Below are 19,062 nucleotides of genomic sequence, written 5' to 3'. Positions count from 1 at the left end.
GTTAGTCTCCTCAGTCACTACCTGGTGGTGTTAGTCTCCTCAGTCACTACCTGGTGGTGCTAGTCTCCTCAGTCACTACCTGGTGGTGCTAGTCTCCTCAGTCACTACCTGGTGGTGCTGTGTAGAAAGAATAATGGACCTATATTCATCACATTCCAGATTGCTAATAATCACTAGACAGAGAGTCAGGGAGCAATGCACATTCCAAAAACTATGAATGGAGGACTATTTAGTGCAAATTTTGACGGCAAGGAAATATAACCAATTTTGAGTGAAGACCTCATTGAAGACCGATGGCGCCTCTCGGGGCAAAATTAGTTTGACACCCCTGGTCTAATGGTTAAGGTTAGAGATTGGAAATGAAAGCTGATGCTCTGTCTGTAACTAGCGGGTGAAATACATCTGCATGTGATCTGTTCAGGTGGGTGCAACGTTAAAATAAAAACGTTAAGTGTTCAGGTATAGAAATGTGTTGTGTAGATCGATCAGGTACGAGTGTTTGTCATTCAGAACTAACTTGAAGGTACTGTGAGGGACTGACTGAATGGGATGGTTTACTGGCTCACTCACACCACCTGCTGGACGTCTGATGTTACTACACCTTGTTTCCTGGATACAGTATCAAATCCTCTCACACATTTCACTGCTATTCTGCTGTTGTTGTTCCAGACAATATCATCCACGTCACCCTCTTCTGCTATTCTGCTGTTGTTGTTCCAGACAATATGGAGTCCCACTGATGTGCTCTGTTTCACCACTGTATCACTTGACAATATTATTTGCATTCCAAGCTAGTCGTGGTCTGTGTCCCAATAATCTCTCCTTTCTCCTTCGAAGTGTGCACTTGAGCACTTCCCTTATTGGATTTCAAAGGAAATGACTAGTACTGTAGGTCTACATGTGAACTCTGTCTAGCCCATGAATCAATAGGGAGTAGTGAACGAGTGCACACTTCATGACGAAGAGGGATTATTAGGACACGCTCATATCGTCTCTCCATCTGTTGTGAGGACAGACGAGACGCAAGTACAGGGAGTGAACATTTAATAAACAACGGACAGTGCCTGGACAGGGGAAAAACGAAACGACCACAACGCTGACACGGGGAACAAACTGAGGAACAGACAGATATAGAGGGGGCAATCAACAAAGTGAAGGAGTCCAGGTGAGTCTAATGAGCACTGATGCGCATAACGATGGTGACAGGTGTGAGTAATGATGGGCAGCCTGTCGCCCTCAAGCGTCAGAGAGGGGGAGCGGCAGGCAGGCGTGACAGACTATTTTTGTACCTGGGAGTGAATGGTGATCAATGCATTTTCTTCCTTGGTGATAAGATAAGATAGCATGAGATGAAAGTAGATGTTGAAAACTGATTAAAGATCGTTGGTACATATTGGTTGGGGTGAGATAGGCCTTTATAGGTGTCACGGACGTAGTCGTGAACCCCCAATCTCCCACGGGAGAAAACCAACGTCTTGACCAATGAGACCAAGAGGAAATGTCCTTATTTGGGCAGGGTTACCTCATAACCAGACCATGAGATTGATTCATGTCCGCTACATAGACCTGGCCTATAGGTCTACGCCACGTTGTGAAGCAATACAGGTTTATTTCATATGACCTATAGTGTAACATTACACAATATAAATATACGGTGTCATATCTCTATCGTTACATTGCTATAATAAGCCCTGTCATGTTCAGGCTAAATTAAAACTTCAATCTTCTCTCATATTTCAGTAATGTTCTGTATCATGTTGATTAAACTGTGGAAACTTGTTTTTTTTTATAAAATCATTTTGACTTGATACAGATCTACCTCTTCATGGCTCACCGTTGTGAAACTGGCTGCACTTCTATAAATTCTATGGTTTTTTTCTCATTTGAGAAAAAGTCAGTCCTCCACCCTCTCTCCTCCGTCCTCTCTTCTCCGTTACCCGGAAACCGATAAGTGGTTGAGTGGTGGAGGAGATGTCAGTTCATTAGTAGGTTGAACGGAAGACTTGTCCACTAGGACTACACACCACTAGGACGGGGATTACACACCACTAGGACTACACACCACTAGGACGGGGATTACACACCACTAGGACTACACACCACTAGGACTGGGATTACACACCACTAGGACTATGACTACAAACCACTAGGACTGGGACTACACACCACTAGGACTGGGATTACACACCACTAGGACTGGCACTACACACCATTAGGACTGGGATTACACACCACTAGGACTGGGACTACAAACCACTAGGACTGGGATTACACACCACTAGGACTAGGACTACAAACCACTAGGACTGGGATTACACACCACTAGGACTATGACTACAAACCACTAGGACTGGGACTACTCACCACTAGGACTGGGATTACACACCACTAGGACTGGGATTACACACCACTAGGACTGGGATTACACACCACTAGGACTGGGATTACACACCACTAGGACTGGGATTACACACCACTAGGACTATGACTACAAACCACTAGGACTGGGATTACACACCACTAGGACTATGACTACAAACCACTAGGACTGGGACTACTCACCACTAGGACTGGGATTACACACCACTAGGACTATGACTACAAACCACTAGGACTGGGACTACTCACCACTAGGACTGGGATTACACACCACTAGGACTGGGATTACACACCACTAGGACTGGGATTACACACCACTAGGACTGGGATTACACACCACTAGGACTGGGATTACACACCACTAGGACTATGACTACAAAACACTAGGACTGGGATTACACACCACTAGGACTATGACTACAAACCACTAGGACTGGGACTACTCACCACTAGGACTGGGATTACACACCACTAGGACTATGACTACAAACCACTAGGACTGGGACTACTCACCACTAGGACTGGGATTACACACCACTAGGACTATGACTACAAACCACTAGGACTGGGACTACTCACCACTAGGACTGGGATTACACACCAATAGGACTAAATAAAAATGAGTTTTTATTTAGATCCTGAATTGTGAAACCATTTATTTGAAAAAGAAGAACAGTAAAATGCTGATAAACGGCCTTATGAACAGGAGTCTCATCAGAACTCTGAGTGACAATCAGATGAGACGTAATTGTTTTTTACAAATAAATCAGGGGAGAGCGCGAACGCAGTCCCCCACTACCAGAAATTATGCAATCGAGATTTCCACATTTGGGAAATTCGCAGGGGTCAGCACAGCCGGAGTGCAATGGCTGAGCCTCGCCCTGGGTGAACCGCCTTCTTGATCACGGTGTCTCCCTTGCCAGGTAAGTATGAGTTGTACATGTTGGTAGAGGGGAACTCATTCCAGGACAAAGGTGTTTGTCTAACGGTTACCACTTCTACTACTGACAATACCACATCATATCGACCAGAGTCTAATAACGTTTACTAATACAGTTGCGGACAAAGCGGTGGAAAAGCGATGCACTTTGTTTTATTATATTACATCGCTGTCTGACTATTTTCCCATCATGCAACACGGTAGACATTCTACACACATTGAACTGTTTGTCTAAATGTCCGTCTGATTACACACAAGTAGGCGATGTACCAAAATGCTGAAATCACATTCGTGCTCCCACAGCCAACCGAAAGACACTAACTATTTCTGGTGTTTTGTAGCGTTCCAGAGATTGCAGGAATAGTTTCATAACGCTTGTTTTCTGATTCCTCAGTAAAATATGATTCCACCATCGACCACAGGGTGGCATACGACCCCAGATATAAAGGAGAAACAGTCGCCTACTACTTCATCAACAAGACACAGTAGTGGGCCGTATGCAGCGTTCCTCACTTAGTTCCCTGAATTCCTATCGAACCTTGTAGTCATCGCAGATAATATTCAAATTTTTGGTGACTTTAATATTCACATGGAAAAGTCCACAGACGCACTCCAAAAGGCTTTGGAGCCATCCTCGACTCAGTGGGTTTTGTCCAACATGTCTCTGGACCTACTCACTGCCACAGTCATACTCTGGACCTAGTTTTGTCCCATGGGATAAATGTTGTGGATCTTAATGTTTTTCCTCATAATCCTGGACTATCGGACCACCATTTTATTACGTTCGCAATCGCAACAAATAATCTGCTCAGACCCCAACCAAGAAGCATTAAAGGTCGTGCTATAAATTCTCAGACAACCCAAATATTCCTTGATGCCCTTCCAGACTCCCTCTGCCTACCCAAGGACGTCAGAGGACAAAAATCAGTTAACCACCTAACCGAGGAACTCAATTTAACCTTGCGCAATACCCTAGATGCAGTTGCACCCCTAAAAACTAAAAACATTTGTCATAAGAAACTAGCTCCCTGGTATACAGAAAATACACGAGCTCTGAAGCAAGCTTCCAGAAAATTGGAACGGAAATGGCGCCACACTAAACTGGAAGTCTTCCGACTAGCTTGGAAAGACAGTACCGTGCAGTATCGAAGAGCCCTCACTGCTGCTCGATCATCCTATTTTTCCAACTTAATTGAGGAAAATAAGAACAATCCGAAATTTATTTTTGATACTGTCGCAAAGTTAACTAAAAAGCAGCATTCCCCAAGAGAGGATGGCTTTCACTTCAGCAGTGATGAATTCATGAACTTCTTTGAGGAAAAGATCATGATCATTAGAAAGCAAATTACGGACTCCTCTTTAAATCTGCGTATTCCTCCAAAGCTCCGATGTCCTGAGTCTGCACAACCGTGCCAGGACCTAGGATCAAGGGAGACACTAAAGTGTTTTAGTACTATATCTCTTGACACAATGATGAAAATAATCATGGCCTCTAAACCTTTAAGCTGCATACTGGACCCTATTCCAACTAAACTACTGAAAGAGCTGCATTCTGTGCTTGGCCTTCCTATGTTGAACATAATAAACGTCTCTCTATCCACCGGATGTGTACCAAACTCACTAAAAGCGGCAGTAATAAAGCCTCTCTTGAAAAAGCCAAATCTTGACCCAGAAATTATAAAAAACTATCGGCCTATATCCTGTTAGGGCTAGGGGGCAGTATTTACACGGCCAGATAAAAAACGTACCCGATTTAATCTGGTTACTACTCCTGCCCAGTAACTAGAATATGCATATAATTATTGGCTTTGGATAGAAAACACCCTAAAGTTTCTAAAACTCTTTGAATGGTGTCTGTGAGTATAACAGAACTCATATGGCAGGCAAAAACCTGAGAAGGTTTCATGCAGGAAGTGACCTGTCTGACAAGGAGTCGTTCTTCTTGTCTCTGTTTATTGAAGAGTGGGGATCTTAGCTGTAACGTGACACTTCCTACGGTTTCCATAGGCTCTCAGAGCCCGGGAAAAAGTTGAACGATGACGAGGCAGCCTCAGGCTGAAACACATAATCGCCTTTGCCAAGTGGCCGATAAGAGGACAAAGGAATTAGGCGCGTGCCCGATTCGACCCCGTGCTGTATTTTCTTTCGGCTGTTTACCTAATTGCAGATTCCCGGTCGGAATATTATCGCTTTTTTACGAGAAAAATGGCATAAAAATTGATTTTAAACAGCGGTAATGAAATATTTAGAAATATTTTGTCACGAAATGCGCCGTGAGCGTGACCGTTATTTACCATTGGGATAGTGTCTTGAACGCACGAACAAAACGTCGCTGTTGGAACATAACTATGGATTATTTTGGACCAAACCTACATTTGTTATTGAAGTAGAAGTCCTGGGAGTGCATTCTGACGAAGAACAGGAAAGGTAATCAAACTTTTCTAATAGTAAACCGGAGTTTGGTGAAGGCTAAACTTGGTGGGTGTCTAAATAGCTAGCCCTGTGATGCCGGGCTATCTACTTAGAATATTGCAAAATGTGCTTTCACCGAAAAGCTATTTTAAAATCGGACATATCGAGTGCATAGAGGAGTTCTGTATCTATAATTCTTAAAATAATTGTTATGCTTTTTGTGAACGTTTATCGTGAGTAATTTAGTAAATTGTTAGTAAATTCATCGGAAGTTTGCGGGGGGTATGCTAGTTTTGAACGTCACATGCTAATGTAAAAAACTGTTTTTTGATATAAATATGAACTTGATTGAACAAAACATGAATGTATTGTATAACATAATGTCCTAGGTGTGTCATCTGATGAAGATCATCAAAGGTTAGTGCTGCATTTAGCTGTCTTCTGGGTTTTTGTGACATTATATGCTAGCTTGAAAAATGGGTGTCTGATTATTTCTGGCTGGGTACTCTGCTGACATAATCTAATGTTTTGCTTTCGTTGTAAAGCCTTTTTGAAATCGGACAGTGTGGTTAGATTAACGAGAGTCTTGTCTTTAAATAGCTGTAAAATAGTCATATGTTTGAGAAATTGAAGTAATAGCATTTTTAAGGTATTTGAAAATCGCGCCACAGGATTCAACTGGCTGTTACGTAGGTGGGACGATTTGGTGCCACCTGCCCTAGAGAGGATATCGAATCTTCCATTCCTCTCAAAAATTGTAGAAAAAGCTGTTGCGCAGCAACTCACTGCCTTCCTGAAGACAAACAATGTACACGAAACGCTTCAGTCTGGTTTTAGACCCCATCATAGCAATGAGACTGCACTGGTGGTAAATGACCTTTTAATGACGTCAGACCGAGGTTCTGCGTCTGTCCTCGTGCTCCTAGATCTTAGTGCTGCTTTTGATACCATCGTTCACCACATTCTTTTGGAGAGATTGGAAACCCAAATTGGTCTACATGGACAAGTTCTGGCATGGTTTAGATCTTATCTGTTGGAAAGATATCAGTTTGTCTCTGTGAATGGTTTGTCCTCTGACAAATCAACTGTACATTTCGGTGTTCCTCAAGGTTCCGTTTTAGGACCACTATTGTTTTCACTATATATTTTACCTCTTGGGGATGTCATTCGAAAACATAATGTTACATTTCACTGCTATGCGGATGACACACAGCTGTACATTTCAATGAAACATGGTGAAGCCCCAAAATTGCCCTCGCTAGAAGCCTGTGTCTCAGACATAAGGAAGTGGATGGCTGCAAACTTTCTACTCTTAAACTTGGACAAAACAGAGATGCTTGTTCTAGGTCCCAAGAAACAAAGAGATCTTCTGTTGAATCTGACAATTAATCTGGATGGTTGTACAGTCGTCTCATATAAAACTGTGAAGGACCTCGGCGTTACTCTGGACCCTGATCTCTCTTTTGAAGAACATATCAAGACTGTTTCAAGGACAGCTTTTTTCCATCTACGTAACATTGCAAAAATCAGAAACTTTCTGTCCAAAAATGACGCAGAAAAATGTATCCATGCCTTTGTTACTTCTAGGTTGGACTACTGCAATGCTCTACTTTCCGGCTACCCAGATAAAGCACTAAATAAACTTCAGTTAGTGCTAAATACGGCTGCTAGAATCCTGACTAGAACCAAAAAATGTGATCATATTACTCCAGTGCTAGCCTCCCTACACTGGCTTCCTGTTAAGGCAAGGGCTGATTTCAAGGTTTTACTGCTAACCTACAAAGCATTACATGGGCTTGCTCCTACCTATCTTTCCGATTTGGTCCTGCCGTACGTACCTACACGTACGCTACGGTCACAAGACGTGGGCCTCCTAATTGTCCCTAGAATTCCTAAGCAAACAGCTGGAGGCAGGACTTTCTCCTATAGAGCTCCATTTTTATGGAATAGTCTGCCTACCCATGTGAGAGACGCAGACTCAGTCTCAACCTTTAAGTCTTTACTGAAGACACATCTCTTCAGTAGGTCCTATGATTAAGTGTAGTCTGGCCCAGGGGTGTGAAGGTTAACGGAAAGGCTGGAGCAACGAACCGCCCTTGCTGTCTCTGCCTGGCCGGTTTCCCCTCTTTCCACTGGGATTCTCTGCCTCTACCCCTATTACGGGGGCTGAGTCACTGGCTTACTGGTGTTCTTCCATGCCGTCCCTGGGAGGGGTGTGTCACTTGAGTGGGTTGAGTCACTGACGTGGTCTTCCTGTCTGGGTTGGCGCCCCCCCTTGGGCTGTGCCGTGGCGGAGATCTTTGTGGGCTATACTCGGCCTTGTCTCGGGATGGTATGTTGGTGGTTGGAGATATCCCTCCAGTGGTGTGGAGGCTGTGCTGTTTGGCCCTGTCCGGGGGTTTCATCGGATGGGGCCACAGTGTCTCCTGACCCCTCCTGTCTCAGCCTCCAATATTTATGCTGCAGTAGTTTATGTGTCGGGGGGCTAGGGTCAGTCTGTCACATCTGGTGTATTTCTCTTGTCTTTTCCGGTGTCCTGTGTGAATTTAAATATGCTCTCTCTAATTCTCTCTTTCTCTTTCTTTCTTTCTCTCTCTCGGAGGACCTGAGCGCTAGGACCATGCCTCAGGACTACCTGGCTTGATGACTCCTTGCTGTCCCCAGTTCACCTGGCCGTGCTGCTGCTCCAGTTCCAACTGTTCTGCCTGCAGATATGGAACCCTGACCTGTTCACCGGACGTGCTACCTGTCCGAGACCTGTTGTCCCAGACCTGCTGGAACCCTGACCTATTCACCGGACGTGCTACCTGTCCCAGATCTGCTGTTTTCAACTCTCTAGAGACAGCAGGAGCGGTAGAGATACTCTCAAAGATCAGCTATGAAAAAGCCAACTGACACTTACTCTTGTGTTACTGACTTGTTGCACCCTCGACAACTACTATGATTATTATTATTTGACAATGCTGGTCATTTATGAACATTTGAACATCTAGGCCATGTGCTGTTATAATCTCCACCCGGCACAGCCAGAAGAGGACTGGCCACCCCTCATAGCCTGATTCCTCTCTAGGTTTCTTCCTAGGTTTTGGCCTTTCTAGGGAGTTTTTCCTAGCCACCGTGCTTCTACACCTGCATTGCTTGCTGTTTGGGGTTTTAAGCTGGGTTTCTGTACAGCACTTTGAGATATCAGCTGATGTAAGAAGGGCAATATAAATACATTTGATTTGATTTGATTAGTAGCTACTAGGGATAGGGGGCGATATTTTGACTTCCGGATGAAAAGCATGCGCAAAGTAAACTGCCTGCTACTCAGGCCCAGAAGCTAGGATATGCATTGATAGATATGGATAGAAAACACTCTAAAGTTTCTAAAACTGTTAAAATAACGTCTGTGAGTAAAACAGAACTGAAATGGCAGGCGAAACGCTGAGGACAAACCATCCCCCTCCCCCCAAAAGAAATCCTCCTACCACTGATTTCAATGGCTGGCACTTTTATAAAAGGGCGAAATCGTGCCCGATTGCAGTTCCTAGGACTTCCACTAGATGTCAACAGTCGTTAGAAAGAGTTGCAGGCTGTTTTTTTTTGAACAACAAGTTAAGCTTTATTTTGATGTGTTGCACTTGTGATTTCATGAAAGTTTCATATTTATAGTAATTTAATTTGAATTTCGCGCTCTGCAATTTCACCGGATGGTGGCCAGGTGGGACGCTACTGTCCCACCTATCCCAAAGAAACAAATTCTTATTTACAATGAAGGCCTACACCGGCCAAACCTGGACAACGCTGGGCTACTGCAACTCATAGTTTGTAGTACTTTTCAGACAGGTGATCTATTATAAATTATAAACTGGGTGGTTTGAGCCCTGAATGCAGATTGACAAAAATGAATATTTTTACTGTTATAATTTAGTTGGCAACCAGTTTCTAATATCAATAATGCCCTTCTGGGGGTTTGTGGTATATGGCCAATGCTAGAGTGACCCCTATCCACAAGAAGGGCAGCAAAACAGACCAGTATCAATTTTGAGTGAGCGGTCTAAGATGCTGGAAAAAGTAATTTATGAACAGATAGAGGAATATACTGGCAAGAATACTCTTTTATCCAAACTACAGTCTGGTTTTAGAAAGACCCCCTCCACTGACATCTCTGTTTTGACTGACTTCATCAGGAAATAAGTGGATCAGGAAAATGTCTGTGGAATAGTTGACCAGGGAAATGTCTGTTGTCATGGTAATGGTTGACCAGGGAAATGTCTGTGGAATGTTAATGGTTGACCAGGCAAATGTCTGTTGTCATGGTAATGGTTGACCAGGGAAATGTCTGTTGTCATGGTAATGGTTGACCATTGAAATGGCTGTTGTCGTGGTAACGGTTGACCAGGGAAATGTCTGTTGTCATGGTAATAGCTGACCAGGGAAATGTCTGTGGAATGGTAATGGATACAATATACAAAGTTGATGAGCCTTGGTGATATAGACCCATTCCATTTCAGATGATATGGGACTCCCAATCACGACCGTATGTGAGGCAGCCTGTTTATTGTGGTCTTAAATTACAAACGGTCATATAAAGGACTTAATTATCTAGCGAATAAAACACCTCAATCCAGATTACATCACAGGGCGCAAAATGATCCATTCACAAGTAGGCCTTTTCCTTGACATAATCAGGACATGACAGGCATAAATAATCACCAGTGCTACAATAACAGATCACACACATTGTGGTTATCAGAAGACAAAATGTATCTCTGAGGCCTTAGTTGGCTTTTAAATATATCCTACATTCTATAACCATTCATCTGAAAAAGAAGAAAATGTAAATGATGATAAATCTCTTTGTCAAAAGAGTTATAACTCGGAATACCAGTTTATACATTATCTTTAACATCAAGATCAGGGGAGAGCGCGAACGCAGTCCCCCACTACCAGAAATTATGCAATCGAGATTTCCACATTTACGAAATTCGCAGGGGTCAGCACAGCCGGAGTGCAATGGCTGAGCCTCGCCCTGGGTGAACTGCCTTCTTGATCACGGTGTCTCCCTTGCCAGGTAAGTATGAGTTGTACACATTGGTAGAGGGGCACTCATTCCAGGACAAAGGTGTTTGTCTAACGGTTACCACTTCTACTACTGACAATACCACATCATATCGACCAGGGTCTAATAACGTTTACTAATACAGTTGCGGACAAAGCGGTGGAAAAGCGATGCACTTTGTTTTATTATATTATATCGCTGTCTGACTATTTTTCCCATCATGCAACACGGTAGAAATGCTGAAATCACATTCGTGCTTACACAGCCAACCGAAAGACACCAACTATTTCTGGTGTTTTGTAGAGTTCCAGACATTGTAGGAATAGTTTCATCACATACGACCCCAGATATAAAGGAGAAACAGTCGCCTACTACTTCATCAACAACAACAAGACACAGTAGTAGCTACTAGGGATAGGGGGCGATATTTTGACTTCCGGATGAAAAGCATGCGCAAAGTAAACTGCATGCTACTCAGGCCCAGAAGCTAGGATTTGCATTGATAGATATGGATAGAAAACACTCTAAAGTTTCTAAAACTGTTAAAATAACGTCTGTGAGTAAAACAGAACTGAAATGGCAGGCGAAACGCCGAGGACAAACCATCCCCCTCCCCCCAAAAGAAATCCTCCTACCACTGATTTCAATGGCTGGCACTTTTATAAAAGGGCGAAATCGTGCCCGATTGCAGTTCCTAGGACTTCCACTAGATGTCAACAGTCGTTAGAAAGAGTTGCAGGCTGTTTTTTTTTGAACAACAAGTTAAGCTTTATTTTGATGTGTTGCACTTGTGATTTCATGAAAGTTTAATATTTATAGTAATTTAATTTGAATTTCGCGCTCTGCAATTTCACCGGATGGTGGCCAGGTGGGACGCTACTGTCCCACCTATCCCAAAGAAACAAGTTCTTATTTACAATGAAGGCCTACACCGGCCAAACCTGGACAACGCTGGGCCAATTGAATAGGCTACTGCAACTCATAGTTTGTAGTACTTTTCAGACAGGTGATCTATTATAAATTATAAACTGGGTGGTTTGAGCCCTGAATGCAGATTGACAAAAACGAATATTTTTACTGTTATAATTTAGTTGGTAACCAGTTTCTAATATCAATAATGCCCTTCTGGGGGTTTGTGGTATATGGCCAATGCTAGAGTGACCCCTATCCACAAGAAGGGCAGCAAAACAGACCTGTATCAATTTTGAGTGAGCGGTCTAAGATGCTGGAAAAAGTAATTTATGAACAGATAGAGGAATATACTGGCAAGAATACTATTTTATCCAAACTACAGTCTGGTTTTAGAAAGACCCACTCCACTGACATCTCTGTTTTGACTGACTTCATCAGGAAATAAGTGGATCAGGAAAATGTCTGTGGAATAGTTGACCAGGGAAATGTCTGTTGTCATGGTAATGGTTGACCAGGGAAATGTCTGTTGTCATGGTAATGGTTGACCAGGGAAATGGCTGTTGTCATGGTAATGGTTGACCAGGGAAATGTCTGTTGTCATGGTAATGGTTGACCAGGGAAATGGCTGTTGTCGTGGTAACGGTTGACCAGGGAAATGTCTGTTGTCATGGTAATAGCTGACCAGGGAAATGTCTGTGGAATGGTAATGGATACAATATACAAAGTTGATGAGCCTTGGTGATATAGACCGATTCCATTTCAGATGATATGGGACTCCCAATCACGACCGTATGTGAGGCAGCCTGTTTATTGTGGTCTTAAATTACAAACGGTCATATAAATGACTTAATTATCTAGCGAATAAAACACCTCAATCCAGATTACATCACAGGGCGCAAAATGATCCATTCACAAGTAGGCCTTTTCCTTGACATAATCAGGACATGACAGGCATAAATAATCACCAGTGCTACAATAACAGATCACACACATTGTGGTTATCAGAAGACAAAATGTATCTCTGAGGCCTTAGTTGGCTTTTAAATATATCCTACATTCTATAACCATTCATCTGAAAAAGAAGAAAATGTAAATGATGATAAATCTCTTTGTCAAAAGAGTTATAACTCGGAATACCAGTTTATACATTATTTTTAACATCAAGATCAGGGGAGAACGCGAACGCAGTCCCCCACTACCAGAAATTATGCAATCGAGATTTCCAGATTTGGGAAATTCGCAGGGGTCAGCACAGCCGGAGTGCAATGGCTGAGCCTCGCCCTGTGTGAACCGCCTTCTTGATCACGGCGTCTCCCTTGCCAGGTAAGTATGAGTTGTACACATTGGTAGAGGGGCACTCATTCCAGGACAAAGGTGTTTGTCTAACGGTTACCACTTCTACTACTGACAATACCACATCATATCGACCAGGGTCTAATAACGTTTACTAATACAGTTGCGGACAAAGCGGTGGAAAAGCGATGCACTTTGTTTTATTATATTATATCGCTGTCTGACTATTTTTCCCATCATGCAACACGGTAGAAATGCTGAAATCACATTCGTGCTTACACAGCCAACCGAAAGACACCAACTATTTCTGGTGTTTTGTAGAGTTCCAGACATTGTAGGAATAGTTTCATCACATACGACCCCAGATATAAAGGAGAAACAGTCGCCTACTACTTCATCAACAACAACAAGACACAGTAGTAGCTACTAGGGATAGGGGGCGATATTTTGACTTCCGGATGAAAAGCATGCGCAAAGTAAACTGCATGCTACTCAGGCCCAGAAGCTAGGATTTGCATTGATAGATATGGATAGAAAACACTCTAAAGTTTCTAAAACTGTTAAATAACGTCTGTGAGTAAAACAGAACTGAAATGGCAGGCGAAACGCCGAGGACAAACCATCCCCCTCCCCCCAAAAGAAATCCTCCTACCACTGATTTCAATGGCTGGCACTTTTATAAAAGGGCGAAATCGTGCCCGATTGCAGTTCCTAGGACTTCCACTAGATGTCAACAGTCGTTAGAAAGAGTTGCAGGCTGTTTTTTTTTGAACAACAAGTTAAGCTTTATTTTGATGTGTTGCACTTGTGATTTCATGAAAGTTTAATATTTATAGTAATTTAATTTGAATTTCGCGCTCTGCAATTTCACCGGATGGTGGCCAGGTGGGACGCTACTGTCCCACCTATCCCAAAGAAACAAGTTCTTATTTACAATGAAGGCCTACACCGGCCAAACCTGGACAACGCTGGGCCAATTGAATAGGCTACTGCAACTCATAGTTTGTAGTACTTTTCAGACAGGTGATCTATTATAAATTATAAACTGGGTGGTTTGAGCCCTGAATGCAGATTGACAAAAACGAATATTTTTACTGTTATAATTTAGTTGGTAACCAGTTTCTAATATCAATAATGCCCTTCTGGGGGTTTGTGGTATATGGCCAATGCTAGAGTGACCCCTATCCACAAGAAGGGCAGCAAAACAGACCTGTATCAATTTTGAGTGAGCGGTCTAAGATGCTGGAAAAAGTAATTTATGAACAGATAGAGGAATACTCGCAAGAATACTCTTTTATCCAAACTACAGTCTGGTTTTAGAAAGACCCACTCCACTGACATCTCTGTTTTGACTGACTTCATCAGGAAATAAGTGGATCAGGAAAATGTCTGTGGAATAGTTGACCAGGGAAATGTCTGTTGTCATGGTAATGGTTGACCAGGGAAATGTCTGTGGAATGTTAATGGTTGACCAGGGAAATGTCTGTTGTCATGGTAATGGTTGACCAGGGAAATGTCTGTTGTCATGGTAATGTTTGACCAGGGAAATGGCTGTTGTCGTGGTAACGGTTGACCAGGGAAATTTCTGTTGTCATGGTAATAGCTGACCAGGGAAATGTCTGTGGAATGGTAATGGATACAATATACAAAGTTGATGAGCCTTGGTGATATAGACCGATTCCATTTCAGATGATATGGGACTCCCAATCACGACCGTATGTGAGGCAGCCTGTTTATTGTGGTCTTAAATTACAAACGGTCATATAAATGACTTAATTATCTAGCGAATAAAACACCTCAATCCAGATTACATCTGAGGGCGCAAAATGATCCATTCACAAGTAGGCCTTTTCCTTGACATAATCAGGACATGACAGGCATAAATAATCACCAGTGCTACAATAACAGATCACACACATTGTGGTTATCAGAAGACAAAATGTATCTCTGAGGCCTTAGTTGGCTTTAAAATATATCCTACATTCTATAACCATTCATCTGAAAAGGAAGAAAATGTAAATGATGATAAATCTCTTTGTCAAAAGAGTTATAACTCGGAATACCAGTTTATACATTATTTTTAACATCAAGATCAGGGGAGAGCGCGAACGCAGTCCCCCACTACCAGAAATTATGCAATCGAGATTTCCACATTTGGGAAATTCGCAGGGGTCAGCACAGCCGGAGTGCAATGGCTGAGCCTCGCCCTGGGTGAACCGCCTTCTTGATCACGGTGTCTCCCTTGCCAGGTAAGTATGAGTTGTACACATTGGTAGAGGGGCACTCATTCCAGGACAAAGGTGTTTGTCTAACGGTTACCACTTCTACTACTGACAATACCACATCATATCGACCAGGGTCTAATAACGTTTACTAATACAGTTGCGGACAAAGCGGTGGAAAAGCGATGCACTTTGTTTTATTATATTATATCGCTGTCTGACTATTTTTCCCATCATGCAACACGGTAGAAATGCTGAAATCACATTCGTGCTTACACAGCCAACCGAAAGACACCAACTATTTCTGGTGTTTTGTAGAGTTCCAGACATTGTAGGAATAGTTTCATCACATACGACCCCAGATATAAAGGAGAAACAGTCGCCTACTACTTCATCAACAACAACAAGACACAGTAGTAGCTACTAGGGATAGGGGGCGATATTTTGACTTCCGGATGAAAAGCATGCGCAAAGTAAACTGCATGCTACTCAGGCCCAGAAGCTAGGATTTGCATTGATAGATATGGATAGAAAACACTCTAAAGTTTCTAAAACTGTTAAAATAACGTCTGTGAGTAAAACCGAACTGAAATGGCAGGCGAAACGCCGAGGACAAACCATCCCCCTCCCCCCAAAAGAAATCCTCCTACCACTGATTTCAATGGCTGGCACTTTTATAAAAGGGCGAAATCGTGCCCGATTGCAGTTCCTAGGACTTCCACTAGATGTCAACAGTCGTTAGAAAGAGTTGCAGGCTGTTTTTTTTGAACAACAAGTTAAGCTTTATTTTGATGTGTTGCACTTGTGATTTCATGAAAGTTTAATATTTATAGTAATTTAATTTGAATTTCGCGCTCTGCAATTTCACCGGATGGTGGCCAGGTGGGACGCTACTGTCCCACCTATCCCAAAGAAACAAGTTCTTATTTACAATGAAGGCCTACACCGGCCAAACCTGGACAACGCTGGGCCAATTGAATAGGCTACTGCAACTCATAGTTTGTAGTACTTTTCAGACAGGTGATCTATTATAAATTATAAACTGGGTGGTTTGAGCCCTGAATGCAGATTGACAAAAACGAATATTTTTACTGTTATAATTTAGTTGGTAACCAGTTTCTAATATCAATAATGCCCTTCTGGGGGTTTGTGGTATATGGCCAATGCTAGAGTGACCCCTATCCACAAGAAGGGCAGCAAAACAGACCTGTATCAATTTTGAGTGAGCGGTCTAAGATGCTGGAAAAAGTAATTTATGAACAGATAGAGGAATATACTCGCAAGAATACTCTTTTATCCAAACTACAGTCTGGTTTTAGAAAGACCCACTCCACTGACATCTCTGTTTTGACTGACTTCATCAGGAAAATAGTGGATCAGGAAAATGTCTGTGGAATAGTTGACCAGGGAAATGTCTGTTGTCATGGTAATGGTTGACCAGGGAAATGTCTGTTGTCATGGTAATGGTTGACCAGGGAAATGTCTGTTGTCATGGTAATGGTTGACCAGGGAAATGGCTGTTGTCGTGGTAACGGTTGACCAGGGAAATGTCTGTGGAATGGTAATGGATACAATATACAAAGTTGATGAGCCTTGGTGATATAGACCGATTCCATTTCAGATGATATGGGACTCCCAATCACGACCGTATGTGAGGCAGCCTGTTTATTGTGGTCTTAAATTACAAACGGTCATATAAATGACTTAATTATCTAGCGAATAAAACACCTCAATCCAGATTACATCTGAGGGCGCAAAATGATCCATTCACAAGTAGGCCTTTTCCTTGACATAATCAGGACATGACAGGCATAAATAATCACCAGTGCTACAATAACAGATCACACACATTGTGGTTATCAGAAGACAAAATGTATCTCTGAGGCCTTAGTTGGCTTTTAAATATATCCTACATTCTATAACCATTCATCTGATAAGGAAGAAAATGTAAATGATGATAAATCTCTTTGTCAAAAGAGTTATTACTCGGAATACCAGCTTATACATTATTTTTAACATCAAGATCAGGGGAGAGCGCGAACGCAGTCCCCCACTACCAGAAATTATGCAATCGAGATTTCCACATTTGGGAAATTCGCAGGGGTCAGCACAGCCGGAGTGCAATGGCTGAGCCTCGCCCTGGGTGAACCGCCTTCTTGATCACGGTGTCTCCCTTGCCAGGTAAGTATGAGTTGTACACATTGGTAGAGGGGCACTCATTCCAGGACAAAGGTGTTTGTCTAACGGTTACCACTTCTACTACTGACAATACCACATCATATCGACCAGGGTCTAATAACGTTTACTAATACAGTTGCGGACAAAGCGGTGGAAAAGCGATGCACTTTGTTTTATTATATTATATCGCTGTCTGACTATTTTTCCCATCATGCAACACGGTAGAAATGCTGAAATCACATTCGTGCTTACACAGCCAACCGAAAGACACCAACTATTTCTGGTGTTTTGTAGAGTTCCAGACATTGTAGGAATAGTTTCATCACATACGACCCCAGATATAAAGGAGAAAACAGTCGCCTACTACTTCCATCAACAACAACAAGACACAGTAGTAGCTACTAGGGATAGGGGGCGATATTTTGACTTCCGGATGAAAAGCATGCGCAAAGTAAACTGCATGCTACTCAGGCCCAGAAGCTAGGATTTGCATTGATAGATATGGATAGAAAACACTCTAAAGTTTCTAAAACTGTTAAAATAACGTCTGTGAGTAAACCGAACTGAAATGGCAGGCGAAACGCCGAGGACAACCATCCCCCTCCCCCCAAAAGAAATCCTCCTACCACTGATTTCAATGGCTGGCACTTTTATAAAAGGGCGAAATCGTGCCCGATTGCAGTTCCTAGGACTTCCACTAGATGTCAACAGTCGTTAGAAAGAGTTGCAGGCTGTTTTTTTTTGAACAACAAGGTTAAGCTTTATTTTGATGTGTTGCACTTGTGATTTCATGAAAGTTTAATATTTATAGTAATTTAATTTGAATTTCGCGCTCTGCAATTTCACCGGATGGTGGCCAGGTGGGACGCTACTGTCCCACCTATCCCAAGAAACAAGTTCTTATTTACAATGAAGGCCTACACCGGCCAAACCTGGACAACGCTGGGCCAATTGAATAGGCTACTGCAACTCATAGTTTGTAGTACTTTTCAGACAGGTGATCTATTATAAATTATAAACTGGGTGGTTTGAGCCCTGAATGCAGATTGACAAAAACGAATATTTTTACTGTTCTAATTTAGTTGGTAACCAGTTTCTAATATCAATAATGCCCTTCTGGGGGTTTGTGGTATATGGCCAATGCTAGAGTGACCCCTATCCACAAGAAGGGCAGCAAAACAGACCTGTATCAATTTTTGTGAGCGGTCTAAGATGCTGGAAAAAGTAATTTATGAACAGATAGAGGAATATACTCGCAAGAATACTCTTTTATCCAAACTACAGTCTGGTTTTAGAAAGACCCACTCCACTGACATCTCTGTTTTGACTGACTTCATCAGGAAAATAGTGGATCAGGAAAATGTCTGTGGAATAGTTGACCAGGGAAATGTCTGTTGTCATGGTAATGGTTGACCAGGGAAATGTCTGTGGAATGTTAATGGTTGACCAGGGAAATGTCTGTTGTCATGGTAATGGTTGACCAGGGAAATGTCTGTTGTCATGGTAATGGTTGACCAGGGAAATGGCTGTTGTCGTGGTAACGGTTGACCAGGGAAATGTCTGTTGTCATGGTAATAGCTGACCAGGGAAATGTCTGTGGAATGGTAATGGATACAATATACAAAGTTGATGAGCCTTGGTGATATAGACCGATTCCATTTCAGATGATATGGGACTCCCAA

The 19,062-nt window shown here is 42.5% G+C and overlaps 5 non-coding genes across 5 annotated transcripts; all 5 read right to left on the bottom strand.

Annotated features, from left to right (window-relative positions):
* Positions 1-3,146: 3,146 nt before the first annotated feature.
* LOC115187847 (U1 spliceosomal RNA) lies at positions 3,147-3,310 on the bottom strand. Its single transcript, XR_003876148.1, has one exon. It is a non-coding gene; the product is annotated as a U1 spliceosomal RNA (small nuclear RNA).
* Positions 3,311-10,631: 7,321 nt separating this feature from the next.
* On the bottom strand, positions 10,632-10,795 carry LOC115187844 (U1 spliceosomal RNA). Its single transcript, XR_003876145.1, has one exon. It is a non-coding gene; the product is annotated as a U1 spliceosomal RNA (small nuclear RNA).
* A 2,059-nt stretch (positions 10,796-12,854) lies between these two features.
* Positions 12,855-13,018, bottom strand: LOC115187845 (U1 spliceosomal RNA). Its single transcript, XR_003876146.1, has one exon. It is a non-coding gene; the product is annotated as a U1 spliceosomal RNA (small nuclear RNA).
* A 2,055-nt stretch (positions 13,019-15,073) lies between these two features.
* LOC115187846 (U1 spliceosomal RNA) lies at positions 15,074-15,237 on the bottom strand. Its single transcript, XR_003876147.1, has one exon. It is a non-coding gene; the product is annotated as a U1 spliceosomal RNA (small nuclear RNA).
* A 1,990-nt stretch (positions 15,238-17,227) lies between these two features.
* LOC115187839 (U1 spliceosomal RNA) lies at positions 17,228-17,391 on the bottom strand. Its single transcript, XR_003876140.1, has one exon. It is a non-coding gene; the product is annotated as a U1 spliceosomal RNA (small nuclear RNA).
* Between the last annotated feature and the right edge of the window lie 1,671 nt (positions 17,392-19,062).

The sequence above is a fragment of the Salmo trutta genome, unplaced genomic scaffold, assembly GCF_901001165.1.
Source record: "Salmo trutta unplaced genomic scaffold, fSalTru1.1, whole genome shotgun sequence".
Lineage (NCBI taxonomy): Eukaryota > Metazoa > Chordata > Actinopteri > Salmoniformes > Salmonidae > Salmo > Salmo trutta.
This window is presented reverse-complemented; position numbering and strand designations above follow the sequence as displayed.